Consider the following 13,680-nt stretch of genomic DNA (forward strand, 5'->3'; position numbering starts at 1 on the left):
CGTTCTCTTCAGCTGTTCTCTCCTGGTGTGAATGTTATAGAATTAAAGTAACTTCTTGATTTCTGGGAGGCGACTGCGAAGGCCAAAAGGAAATTGAACTCCATCTTCCTAGCAACCTCTAGCTTTTGACATAACAGAGACTGGGGAGGTGAAAAATAATGTTTATCAAGTGAAGTACTTTTTGGCACAGTAGATGAAATAATAATGGAAAAAGTTCTAAGATGCTGTTTTTCACAAATTACTACTGTTAACCTCCAAATTATATCAACCAAGATAATTTTTGTCATTCTTTGAATTCTGACAGATTGGATGAGCCCTTATCAGGAATGGAAAAAAAAACATTTCTCTAGATTAGTAGGAATTGGTCTATTTTGAATCCCATTCCAGCCAGTAAAAATGTTGTTAACTTTGAGAATTCTATCTGGATCTAAAAAGAAATACTTCAATATCCAAGTATTTAATCTTTTAAAAAGTCTCTCAGCCTTTATATTTAACACTGAAAGACATTGCAGTTCCTGAATGGCAGCTAGAAGGTGTGATAAAAAAATATGGTGAACGTTTACATTTTAAAAAATTTATTACAATAAAAGACACATTACTATTAATCCCCCTCAAAATACTCCCCCTCACTTCGAACACACTTATACCACTTTCTTGCCATTTTCTGAAGCAGTTCTGGCATTCCTCTTTGGTGAGTGTCTTTTGTTGTCATGGCTGCCTCGATGTCCTGAATTGATTCAAAATGTTTACCGTTCATGGTCATTTTGACTTTGGGGAAGAGCCAGAAGTTGTACGGTGCCAGATCCTGTTAATAAGGTGGATGAGGACACACCATAATGATTTCATTGACAGAAATTGCCATAAGCAATGTGTGAAATGGAGCCTTTCCATTGTGATGACAAAATATTGTGAATGCTGCTGCCAAGTGCCATCCAATGGAAAGGCAGGGATCTTCAATATGGGAAGCAGAGCATCAAACCTCAATAGCAGTATGTGACAAGTTTCAACTTGTTCAGTGCAGTCAGTCGGTTGTGAGCTACGGTTGAGAGAAGGTGTGTTTTAAAATGTGCTATAAATCATCCTCCATCATGACAATGCTCTGTGTCACACATCGCTTCTGGTATATGGCAATTTCTGTCAAACAAAAGCATCACAGTGTCCTCATCCACCTTATTCACTGGATCTTGCACCATGCGACTTCTGGCTCTTCTTCAAAGTCAAAATGATTCAAGATATGGAGGCAGTGACAACAGCACAACTAAATACACTCATGAAAGAGGACTTCCAGAACTGCTTCAGAAAGTGGCAAGAACGATGGGATAATTGTTTTTGAAGTGTGTTAGTATTTTGTGGGGGATTAATGACAATGTGTCTTTTACTGTAATTTTGTTTTATTTTAACATTCATCTTATCTTTTGATCACACCTCATATATAATTAATGAATAATAACTTTTAGGATACATTTTCTTCATATATGTGTGTGTGCATGTGTGTGTGTCTGTGTGTGTGTGTGTGTGTATATATATATATATATATATATATATACACACATATATATTTTAGAAATGTTACTGATGGTATAGATAACAGTCAGTTCCAAGTTTGGCCAATGTAAATGAAACTAAAGTCAGGTTAAAAATGTAAAATATTTTATATTTGAAATGCTTTTATACATAGTTCATTAATTAAATCCTAGGAAAAAGGCAACAAGTAAATAAAAACATTAAGCAGGAAGCAAGATTATAAAATATGGTAAATTCTCTGGATTAGATAACCTGATTACAAAGTATATACTCTACCCAAAGGAACCAGAAATACTACTCTTCAAAAGAGCATCTTCAATGCAATTTGAAATTGCTGTGCAGTAATTTAATTAAATATTATACAACGGGAAATTAAATACTGCTCAGCAAGTTCATTGTTCTATTAGAGCTGCAGCTTTTTTGGCTGTGGAGGGGTTAAAGGTTGATGGTATTTAACATTATACCCCAGGTTTTTTATTCCATTGTAGATTTGCTACTAACTTGTGATTTTTTTAAGGGGAGAAAGTGAATTATTTTAGGGGATTTTGTTTAGACAAGGCTAACCAATTGTGAAAAAAAGAAAAACAAATACATTTTCATTAAATGTAGTCAGTGCAATGAAACAGTACACTAAGTTGTCACCTTTGTATTTGTTGGTTGAAATTTAATCCCTCTCCTCTCCCCAACAATTCTGGTTCCACCCAAGATGCAAAGTTATTAAAAAAAAAACTTTCTAAGGAAAGTCGCCATTAGACTTTTTATGGAAATGAACTCTGGAAACAGCTCAAAATGTAAATACCATCGCAAAATCTAAAGAACTAACTCTCAGGAGGTGGTTGAGCTGGCTTGTAAAAGAGGAGAAATAATGCGTGTCCTCTAACATTTCTGGACCTTTAAAATCAGTTATACAATATTATCCCTATTTTACAGAAAATGATAATGAAACGCAGAAGGGATAAATAGGCCTTCTAAGTCATACAACTAGTGAGTGTCAAAGTCGGAACTAAAACTCAGCATTCCGGCTCTAAACTTTCCTCTATAGTTTGGACTGTTGAGTCCAAGAAGGGGAAGACTGTTGGGTCAGAAAGTTACTCAAAACTGCCTGTGTTATAATCTCAAGATCCATCCATGTTGTCGCAAATGACACTATTTCATCTTTTCTTATGGCAGTGTAGTATTCCATTGTGTATATATACCACAACTTCTTTATCCACTCATCTATCGAAGAACAATTTTTACCCCAATAAACTTTAATTTTAAAAAAAGATATATTAAAATGGTAGATCTCCTACATGTTGGATCAAAACTTGAAAAAACTTCCTGTGTATCCTTGCCTTCTATTTGCAAATATTCTTCTCTTCATATTTGTAAACTACAACCTGTCACCAACCAATGGCCATTGTTGACATTCACTGGGTAATTTGTTCCTCTCTTGGACAGTTCTGCTCTAAATTGAAAAGTACTTCTCTGAATGTATTTTTAATACTTCAATTTCCTCTTTGTATGTGGTCAGCATAGCAAGCTTGAATTTTTAGAACCTGATAAAGTGATGTCTTGGGGGTTTTGTTTCTCTTTTGTTTATAAACATATATATATAAACATTATATATATATATATATATATATATATATATATATATATATATATATATATATATCCCTATTATCACAACATCCCCCCTGCATACCCACCTACACCTGTGATTTGTGAGCCCTCTACAGCAAAAGAGAATGGAAATTATTGGGGTTGTTCTATTAAACTTGTATATTTTCATATCTTCTTTAAATCATTTTCCTTACAGCCTTCTACTTCTAAGGCTAATCATGAGGCTTGTTGACCTAGGGAATAAAAAGGGGGGAGAAAGGCATATGCAAGTAATATTAGGAATTAAAATGATGAAAATGACAATATAATGATAGATAAAATAAAGATTTGAAAAAATAAAAGTAGAATATTATGGATCCACTTTATGCCAATAAAATAAACATAAATGAAATGTACATATTAAGAGAATATACAATTAATCAAAATTGTCTCAAAAACTTGAAAACTTTCATAAGCAAATATGCTTAAACATATTGAATTGGTAATAAAAGTTAACCCTGTCTCCAAAAAAAGACTGATTAGGTGATTAGGTGATTAGGTGATTTTGCTGGCAAATTTTTCCTAACTTTCAAGGATTAAACAATCCAAATTACATTAACAATTTCAGAAAAAAAGAAATACTCAGTTTACTTTATGAGACTAATATAACCTTGGTCATAAAACAATGAAAGGAAAGAATCAGAAAAGGATAGGTGAGTCTCAGCTATGAATATAGGTGAGATGCCTGAAACAAGAACCATTAGACAGTTACTGTTCAGGTTCAAACCCTAAGAGTTATCTATAATTCCTCCTGTCCTCCTTATATCCCACATCTAATGAATCAGTTGGCAAGTCCGGTTGACTCTGTGTATTAAATATATCCCAAATCTGTTTTATTTTCTCTGTATCCACTATCACCATCATAGGCAAAAACACCTCTGACTGCAGTGACTTCCTTACTCATCTTTCCACTCTTATCCTTACCACAATAGATCAGGCCATGTCATTCTTGGATCAAAACTCTCTAAAGACTTTTCATGATGCATACAATAAAATGTAGTCCTCTCACTATGATCTATAAGTTCCTGCATGATCTGGTCTCTACCTACCTCTTCAACCCCGTTTCCTACTACTCTCCTCCTCATTCATTCCATTGTAGACATATGGACCTTCGTATTATTTGAAAAAAAAAACACAAGCTGCTTCAAGCTCAGAGGTTTTACATTTTCTGTTCCAGCTACCTGGAATACTCTTCCTCCATCTGTTTGCACACCAATCTTTTTCTCATCATTCAGGCCTCTGTTCAGATATCACCTCAGAGAGTCCTTTCCCACTCTACATTGTCACCATTTCTTCAGTTTCCCTCCCTCATATCTTCCCTCTATGTCCCCTTAACCTTCTTCATTTGTCTTCATATCACTTACCGGTATCTAAAATTATCGTCTTGAAATCTATTAGAAGTTCATTGTCTTTCTCCCTCAGTAGAATGTAAGCTCCAAAAGGACAGACATTTTTCTGGTTCTCTGCTATATTCCTAACACCAAGGAGAGGGCCTTCTAGGCATTAAATATATAGTGAATGACTAAATCTAGTCCAGCATTCTTCATTCCACAGGGGAGATTACTGAAGCCCATAAAGGGAATCTGACTTGCTCAAGGTCACTTGTTCATCCTGGAATGGAGCCGTTTCTCTTGAGTCACAGTCCAGTGGACTTTCTACTACACCACCTATCTCTATCTGCCTCTAGCCCCATAATTATAGTTTTAAAAGACAATCCTGTCTTTTTCCTGGTGGGCTCATGTAAGTATTAATTTGTGAAAATGTGTGTAATGCATGATACAGGTAAATCAGTATGATAATGAGACCTACATATGGATACTATATTACTTGGTGGCTTTCGAATAGTGCCTATGTTTCATTTTAGGAGTGCCGCCCTTTTAGAAGTAGGGAAAATACTTATTTCCTATATGTGTGTCTATCAGCAAATATGGTAAAGCATGTTAGGACCAAGCATGCTGGGATGATGACATTAACTTATCGCAAATAAGTCATGAGTCCACTGGCTCAGATTAAAGTTCCATTATTTACCATCTTGCAAAGTAATTTTACAGTTCAAAAATAAAACCCACACAAGGTCATAAAACAAGGATGTGTATGCATACATGTGTGTGGTACAAATTCATTATGCAAGTACCATGCATCTGTGACTGTGCTAGTGGAGATACAAAAGAAGTGGCAGGCATAATCCTTCTAATCAGAGATCTTACAATATACACTCTTGAAAGAACTAGAAAAAAATTCTGACATATTCTATAAGCACTGAGGGATAGCAAGAGTAAAACTGGATCTACTAGGGCTGGTTAGTTTCAGAATAAGAGAAAAATCACTATGAGGTAGTTCATCTGAATAAGCAACACAGACTTTGTGGTACAAAACTATGTGTAGCCTTTCTTTCTGCTTTTTGTGGCAAGGCTCAGTGTGTTGATATATCATTAAAACTAGTTTATTTTGTTTGCATTCAGGCTGAAAGCCATCAACCACAGGAATGAGAATTTTCTAAGGTTTTAAAATATTTCTTGAAAGATAATAAGGTCGGGTAGTTGCCTTTGATTTTCTAGACCAAAGCACAGTGTTCAAGTACCCTTTGTCTCCCTTCAGAAGTTGGAGCAGGGATGTTGTCCTGCCACTGTGGAATATTTCACAAGATTTCATCAGAGTTTCAGAATATCTGTTTCTTTGTGGCTTATCACTTCAGGCCCCTGAACAAACTGGACAGTCTATGTACTGGGAAGCTTATGTCTCTGGATTGTCTGTTTCCTGTCAACTGCCACTAGAAAGGCTGATTAACTGCAATGGATTTGTGGATAGAATTTTAAGCAACATGAAAGGAAACTGCTTAGCCCTTTCAGGCATAATCCTACAAGCCCCAAACCTGAGTAATGCACATTAAAGGTAATGGACACTGTCTGGTGAGGGCAGTTCAGCCAACTGAGCAGTCTGTGACAGTGGATAGAGAGGTTATTCAGAACTTTGAAAATGCCATTCATGTCTGGGGGAATTAGGTCTTTATATCAGCTGCAAAGTGGAACCTTGGTTGGCAACATGCAAAACACTAACCACGTTTCTCCTTTAAAAATGCATTAGGGATGAAATTATGTACTAGAATATTAGGTTTGTTGTAATAAGAGCTACAGGAACTTTAAAAATAGCTTTTGGCTACTGGGAGTAGAAATTTGGTTCGGAGTCATATATTTTCTGCATTTATTTCAGAGCATTTCCTTGAGCAGTGTGAGCAGGTAAGTGAAAACTACTATTGAATTTATTTTAAATGTGACATAAGGACCAGAGCAGTGTTTCTCAAAATAGAGGCTACCTTCAATAAAATCACCTGGGGAGCTTGTTGTAAATTCATATCCCTAGGCCCCACGTCAGTCCTGCTGAATCAGACTCTGTGAAGTTAGGGCCTACGGATCTTCATTAAAAACAAACAAACAATTATACAAGACAGACCAGGTGTTTCTTATACAGGCTGAAGTTTGGAAGTGTCACTGGAAGTTGAAGTTGGAGAGTAATTATTTAGGAATGAGGTTTGTTAGAAAGGAATCAGCAGGAGGATAGTGAGTGTAGGAACTGCTGGTCAAATTTCTGATGGCTTTTTACTTCATTTGCATCCCAATGTTATTTATAAGAATGAAAATGATGCGTCCACTAAAAGTGGACTGGATACATTGTGGCATACCTGTGCAACACTATACAACCGTTTAAAATAATTTTATAGACTGATATATCAATGCATGCAAAGATATTCATTCTATATTGTTAAATGAGAAAAACAAGTCACAAAACATGTACATTGCAATTGCTTTAGAAAATACTATATATTGTAGTTATTGGCAATGAAAAACGTCTGGGCAGATGTAAAAAAGGAATTAATGGTATAAGATTGCATGGTAATTTTTATAGCCTTCTTTGTGCATATCTATATTTTCTCAATTTTCAATAATAAACATGTATTACAAAAGTAATACCAGAATTTTTATAACAAGAAGAAAGTACCCACTTCTTACAGCATAATATAATTTTTAACATCTTGATTGAAGGAAGCTCTTCAAATCCATACTATTTAGTACTTTAGCACTTCAGATTTACTAGTATTTAAATAAAAATTAATTGTTGGCCCTCATTCTCTAACACCAGTGCCGCCTCTAGCTCACTGAGCTCCAGCCGTAGAAGAAGGGGCGTAAGTAAGGAGGTCTCGATACCATGGCTCGTACAAAGCAGACTGCCTGCAAATCTACCGGTGGTAAAGCACCCAGGAAGCAACTGGCTACAAAGTCGCTCACAAGATTGTGCCCTCCACTAGAGGGGTGCAGAAACCTCATCGTTACAGGCCTGGGACCGTGGCACTCCATGAAATTAGATGTCAGAAGTCCACAGAAGTTTTGATTCTCAAACTTGCCTTCCAGCGTCTGGTGCAAAAAATTTCTCAGGACTTAAAAACAGATCTGCGCTTCCAGAGTGCAGCTATTGGTGCTTCACAGGAGGCAAGTGAGGCCTATCTGGTTGGCCTTTTTGAAGATACCAACCTGTGTGCTATCCATGCCAAACATGTAACAATTATGCCAAAAGACATCTAGCTAGCACACTACATACGTGGAGAATGTGCTTAAGAATCCACTATAATGGGAAACTTCAACCTTTAAGAAAAAAAATTCTCTTCTTCCTGTTATTGGCAGTTCTGAATGTTAGTAATTTTTTTTCCATGAGGTCAAAAGGTACCTAAGTATATGATTGCAAGTGGGAAAACGGGACAGAAATCAGGTATTGGCAGTTTTTCCACTTTCATTTGCGTGAATTTTTAATATAAATGCGGGCACTTGAAGCATTAATGCAAGTCAAAATGTTTCAGTGAACAAGTTTCAGCAGTTCAACTTTATAACGATTATAAATAAACCTGTTACATTTTTCTGGACAATACCAGCATTTGGATTTTTTTAAAAAAGGAAATGTCTTATTGATGGCAACTAAATGGTCTTTGTGGCATTTTTATCATACAGTAGATTCCATCCAATCACTATACTTTCCTACCTGAGTTGTCCTACATGCAAGTACATGTTTTTAATGTTGTCTGTCTACTGTGCTGTTCCTGTAAGTTTGCTACTAAAATACATTAAACTTAAAAACAAACAAAAAAGTTATTGTTATCTAGTAACATACTTTACAAGATATAAATCTATGGAAGAACTTTCATATTAATTGAATTTTAGTCAAAGTGTGGTCCCTGGACCAGCAGCATCAGCATGATCTGACAAATTGTTAGAGATGCACATTATTGGACCTTATTCCAAACCTACAGAGTCAAAAACCTGGGAGCAAGACGCAGCAATATGTATTTTACAAGCGTCCCCATGCCCACCCCAGGTAATACTGATGCAAAGTGAAGTTAGAGAAGTGCTGATTTGAAGACTCCTGTGGTGAATCTTATTGTAAATGTGAGAATACTTGCCTCTAGTCTGTCAGTTTTGAAAAAATCTGGATTTCTATCTATTGTTGTTTGCTTAAATAATGGCCTAGTTGCCTCAAGGTAAGGATTAAAATGATGATGATGATTATTATTGATGATAACAACCCTTGTATGATGTAATCATCTGCCTTTTAGATTTAGAAAAGAAATGTGACCCCTCAACCCTAAAATATGTGAATACTATCTATTCACAATTCCCTCAGGAGAATAAATGTGTATTAAATAAAAATAACACCTATATGTTTATTATTTCTTCTGAATGTAGACAAAGGCAGAGCCTGGTGGGAATAGGATAGGAAGAAGAAGGATTAGTTTCATTCATTTGTTCTTTCATTCATTCAACAAATATTTATTGAGCATCAATAGGAAGAAAAACCTCTTGATTTTAATCTGGGATCCCCTTTACCTACCTCTGCCTGGGGAATGCCAGGAGGGAATTAATGGCACTACTAAAAAGGAATCCAAAGAATTAGCTACTGCAGGCAAGAGTGGCCTGAGAGGGATGAGAAAACAGCATTTCTCACAGCTAAGAAGAAGTGATCTCAAATTTCTCATAACACTGGCGTAGATTTATTAAGACAGAAATAATTTTCAGCATCTGCTTTATGTAATAGTCATAATAGTAACAGTTTTCTGGAACAGAAGTCTTTGTAACTGTTTTAAAAATATCATGAATGTCTATCGTGAGTTTGTTTTTCTTTTGAACCATCATGTGGCTTTTAAAAGCAAATGGAATCTTTTTATGCTGCCAACAAATGAACCTCACAGTGCCTATTACATATATTATAGTGGATGTTTAAAAGCCTTTAGGTTACACTGTAATGTTGATATAACGATATTCACTCCTGAGCATTTGACATAAAGTAGATCTCTTTCAGAACGCATCTAAAAGGAGCTACATTAAAAAATATATTGTTTCCCAGTTGTGCTAAATTCTAATGTAAGGAGAAAAAGAAAAGACAGGGTTTATCTTCTAGGAACTATTATTTAAATAAGAAGTGGTTATTTGTTATCTAGTAACATGCTTTACAAAATATAAATCTATGGAAGTTTTATATTAATTGAACTTTTGCTTTGGCCCACCTTACCTTCACTGAAAAATATCACTTAATTGAATTTTCCTGCTACTAGTCAACACTAAGGATCACCTAGGGAGTGTTTGAAAAAATACCAAAACTCAGGACCCTCCCAATTAAAAAATATCATTAAGAGTGGGGATGGAGTACAATCAGAGTTAACTACTGGTAGAACTGTTAAGACTAACACTTAACTAAAACCAGAGCTAAACTGAAAACTAAAAGTGTAAATAAAGGGTTATAATAATGCAGCTAAATTTTTCAGGGAGAAGTCATCAATCTTTAGAGGTTTCACCCAAAAATGTAGATCAGATGGGTCAATAAGGCACCGACACTAGCTGCCCTGCTTTTTCTCAGATCTTTGTTTTTTCTCCTGCTTTCTAGGACCAATTCTAGTTAGTACTTTTTCTGAGTTCCTGTGTGGATTTCTTCTTCTATTGAGTCCTTTCCTCCCCATCACAAATATTTGATACTTTTGGAGCATTCTTTTCTAAAGAACCTTTGGTGGACAGACAAAAAGACCCATTTTGTGTATTTGTATTGCAGTGAGAATTACTTGCATTCCCAGTTGTTATTTTTTGTTTTGTTTTGATGAACATACAGCCTGTTGATTTCGCTTCAGATTGCTTTGGAATTGATATATATCCTGTTGGTCATTAAGTTCGTTTTTCATGCATGGGCTTCAAATTATTTCTCAAATGTATTACTTTGTCTTGTTTTGTCCAAATATCTCAGTGTATTAGGTGGACTACCTGGTCTCGCCAACACTGACCCCACTACAGTATAGTCAATGAGACCCTCACACTTGGTTTTCAAGTGTGAGGTCTCATTATATTTCACACAGTTCTCCCTCTGTACAATACCTGGCTAAAGATTAAGGGATGAGATGAGGATGTCTCAAAATATTCTCTTTAAAATTATTTTAAAAATATTTTATTGAGGTAATATTGGTTAATTATATTATATAAATTTTAGATATACAACATTATAATTTGATATCTGTTTATCCTATTGCGTGCTCACCACCAAATGTCTGGTTTCCATCTATCACCATATATTTGACCCCCTTTACCTATCTCGTCCTCCCCTTACCCCCTTCCCTTCTGGTGACCACCATTTGGTTGTCTATATCTAAGAGGTTGTTTTTGCTTTGTTTTATACTAGGCTTTCCACCACTCCTCTTTCAGCCCCACCACCCCATGCCCTGTCTTCAGAGGTACCTGATGTCTTCAGTATCTGTATGTTTCAGGATTTGCATGGGAAAAATAGCCTTGTTTCCTGTTGATTTCCTGACATGGTTTAAGTTTCAATTTATTTAGTATACTATGTCAGTTACTATTTATTTGTTTTCCAGCTTCTAAAATTCCGTTGACATTTATTTTTTGCTATTATCTTCTTTGCTATTCTGTTTGTGCATGTTTATTTATTGTCAATTTAGTGGGGTTTTAGAGGGGAGATAAGGAAAAAAGTGTGTGTTTAATTTATCATGTTTACTGGGAAGTAGCTATTTGCATAGAATAAGTATGTTTCAATTTCATATGAGGGAGCCAAGTTTATCAGTACTTTTATATAGTAATAAGCAAAACATAAATCATGCCTATTATATAAACTAAATGTGTATGATGACAATCTGTATATGTGTTCCCTGTTTCTCTCTTGGTCATAATGCATACTCTGGTCTAAGACTGTGATCTTGAACTCAAAATTGTCAAGTTCATGCAAATACTGAGTTTAGAGCAAGCTTTATAAAGGTTTGGGAGTGGTTAATGAATCCAAAAAAAATGATTTATTTACTATACTAGGATTTTTATGCTCTCCCATTCCCTATCCCATATCCTATGATAAGTTCCCCAGAAGGTAAATCAAGATGTTTATACCATCTTCAAGCAACAGACTAATGAGTAAGAGTTTCAATAGTAGTCAGAATAGTATAGATCATACCAGCCTGACATAGCACTTATAGTATTTGATCTACGGTTCTCAATTAAATTCTGAAGAAACAAAGTGGAACTTTGGGAGCTTGTCTTTTCTGATCTTTGATTTTTTCTTAACTCAGTTAACGTAACAATGTTGGGTAGGGAAATACACAATTGTAGGAGATTTCCCTGACATTGTTTTGGGAATGCTTGATATTTAAACAAGTTGCTTTTAAGTCACCTGCTTTGAAGCCACTTAACACAAAGGCCCTATCAGTTAAAGAGGACTGCAAGAAAACATATCATCTTGTAAAAAAAAATATCAAGAAGTTGAAGATCATGAAAAGGATCTTTTGGTCTATAACCTTTTATTACTAGGAATTACACAGTTTTTGCAGCTCCAGAATAGAATTGGAGTAGTTAGGAAACATGTAAACAAAAAGACAAGATCTTTTTAGAAAGGAAAACCCAAAGGCTGAGAGTGGGAGGATATAATTAATAGATGAAATCATGAAGGAAGTAGAGTAGAAGAATATAGATTCTTTTTCCAAGTCTATTAATCCCATCCCCAGTCCCAAATATATACTCTCAAATCTCAACAGAGTACATTCACAACAAATGACAAGTCAAATATGGTAGTACATTTAGAAAGGAGGTAGCTATAAATTAACAAGAAGAATCAATGCAAAAATCAAGTGTAAATCCATTCATTTAACAAATTGTTATTGAGTCTCTACTCTAGCTAAGCATTAAGTTAGGCCAGGTTGGCAATAAAAACGTGAATCAGATTCTTTGACCTCATGGAATGGATAAATGAGTAAAGCATGTAAACAGCCAAATGTAATACAATGTGATAAGTGCTAGGGGAGTGTTTAGAAAATAGGTGTAGTTGTGGCACAAAAGATGTCAAATGAGTCATGAAGTCTTAATAGCAGAGTAGAAGCTTGAGTTGGATAATAAAGTATGAGTGGAACTTATGCAGGCAGAAAACTAAGGGAAGGGCATTTAATGGGAAAGGAACAATATTTATAAACACATGAATGTGTAAAATACCATCTCAAAGTCAGCACAACTAGTAGTTCTCATTGTCTGGTACATGGGGTTTGAGGCAATAAGTGGTACATTAGTTTTATATTCCTGCATACCACAATAACACGAAGTTAGCAGCATAAAACAACACAAATTTGTTATTATCAGTTTCTATAGGGCAGAAGTCTGGACATAGCCTAACTGGGCTCTCTGCCCTGGGTCTCACAAAGCTGTAATCAAGTTTTTGACCAGATATATTGTCATCAGGGTCTCAAGGACCATTTCCAAGCTCAGAGTGTTGGCAGAATTAATTTACTTGTGACTGTAGAATTCATGGTAATTTTATTTTTCAGAGCCAGCAACAAAGAATCTCAGCTACATCAAGTCTCTCATTTTAGGGAAGGCCTAAGTCCTCTTTTAAAGGACTCACCTGATTAAGTCAGGCCCATCCAGTACACTCTCTTTTGATTAACTCAAGGTCAACTGATTAGGGACCTTAATTATATCTGCAAAATTCCTTCACCTTTACCATATAATGTAACATAGTAATACGAGTGATATTTCTCACCTTTGCTATATTCTGTTTGTGAGAAGCAGGTCACAGGTTACACCCACAGTCAAGGGGAAAAGATTATGGGGAGGAGATTTCACAAACGCATAACTCATTGGAGGTCAGTGTAAGGGTATGTCTTTCACAAGTGGGAAGATCAGAACATTAGAGGTTACATATATCATGTTGGAGAGATAGAATTTTAATATTTAATTAATGAGGAATACTTATGGGGGGTTTTGAACCAAGGGTTTTGGCCCTGCGTACACGCAGCTTATGAGTTGGCAAACACCTTAAGGGGAAATTGCCTGCAGAATTTCTGGTTTACCTTTTTCTTGGATCATGACCCCTCAAGTAAGTACCTGTTGCCTTGGCAGCACTGAACTCCAAGTTATTTCTCTGTTACAGTTAGACTGCTACAAGCCCCACACTGATGCTTCTCCCTCTCTGACTTTCTTCTCTACATTGTTAGTAGGT

At 35.6% G+C, this 13,680-nt stretch overlaps 1 pseudogene; it reads left to right on the forward strand.

Moving 5' to 3' along the window:
* The first annotated feature begins 7,362 nt into the window (after positions 1–7,362).
* Positions 7,363–7,778, forward strand: LOC109372313 (histone H3.3-like; annotated as a pseudogene).
* Positions 7,779–13,680: the final 5,902 nt, after the last annotated feature.

The sequence above is a fragment of the Hipposideros armiger genome, unplaced genomic scaffold (genome assembly GCF_001890085.2).
Source record: "Hipposideros armiger isolate ML-2016 unplaced genomic scaffold, ASM189008v1 scaffold_623, whole genome shotgun sequence".
NCBI lineage: Eukaryota > Metazoa > Chordata > Mammalia > Chiroptera > Hipposideridae > Hipposideros > Hipposideros armiger.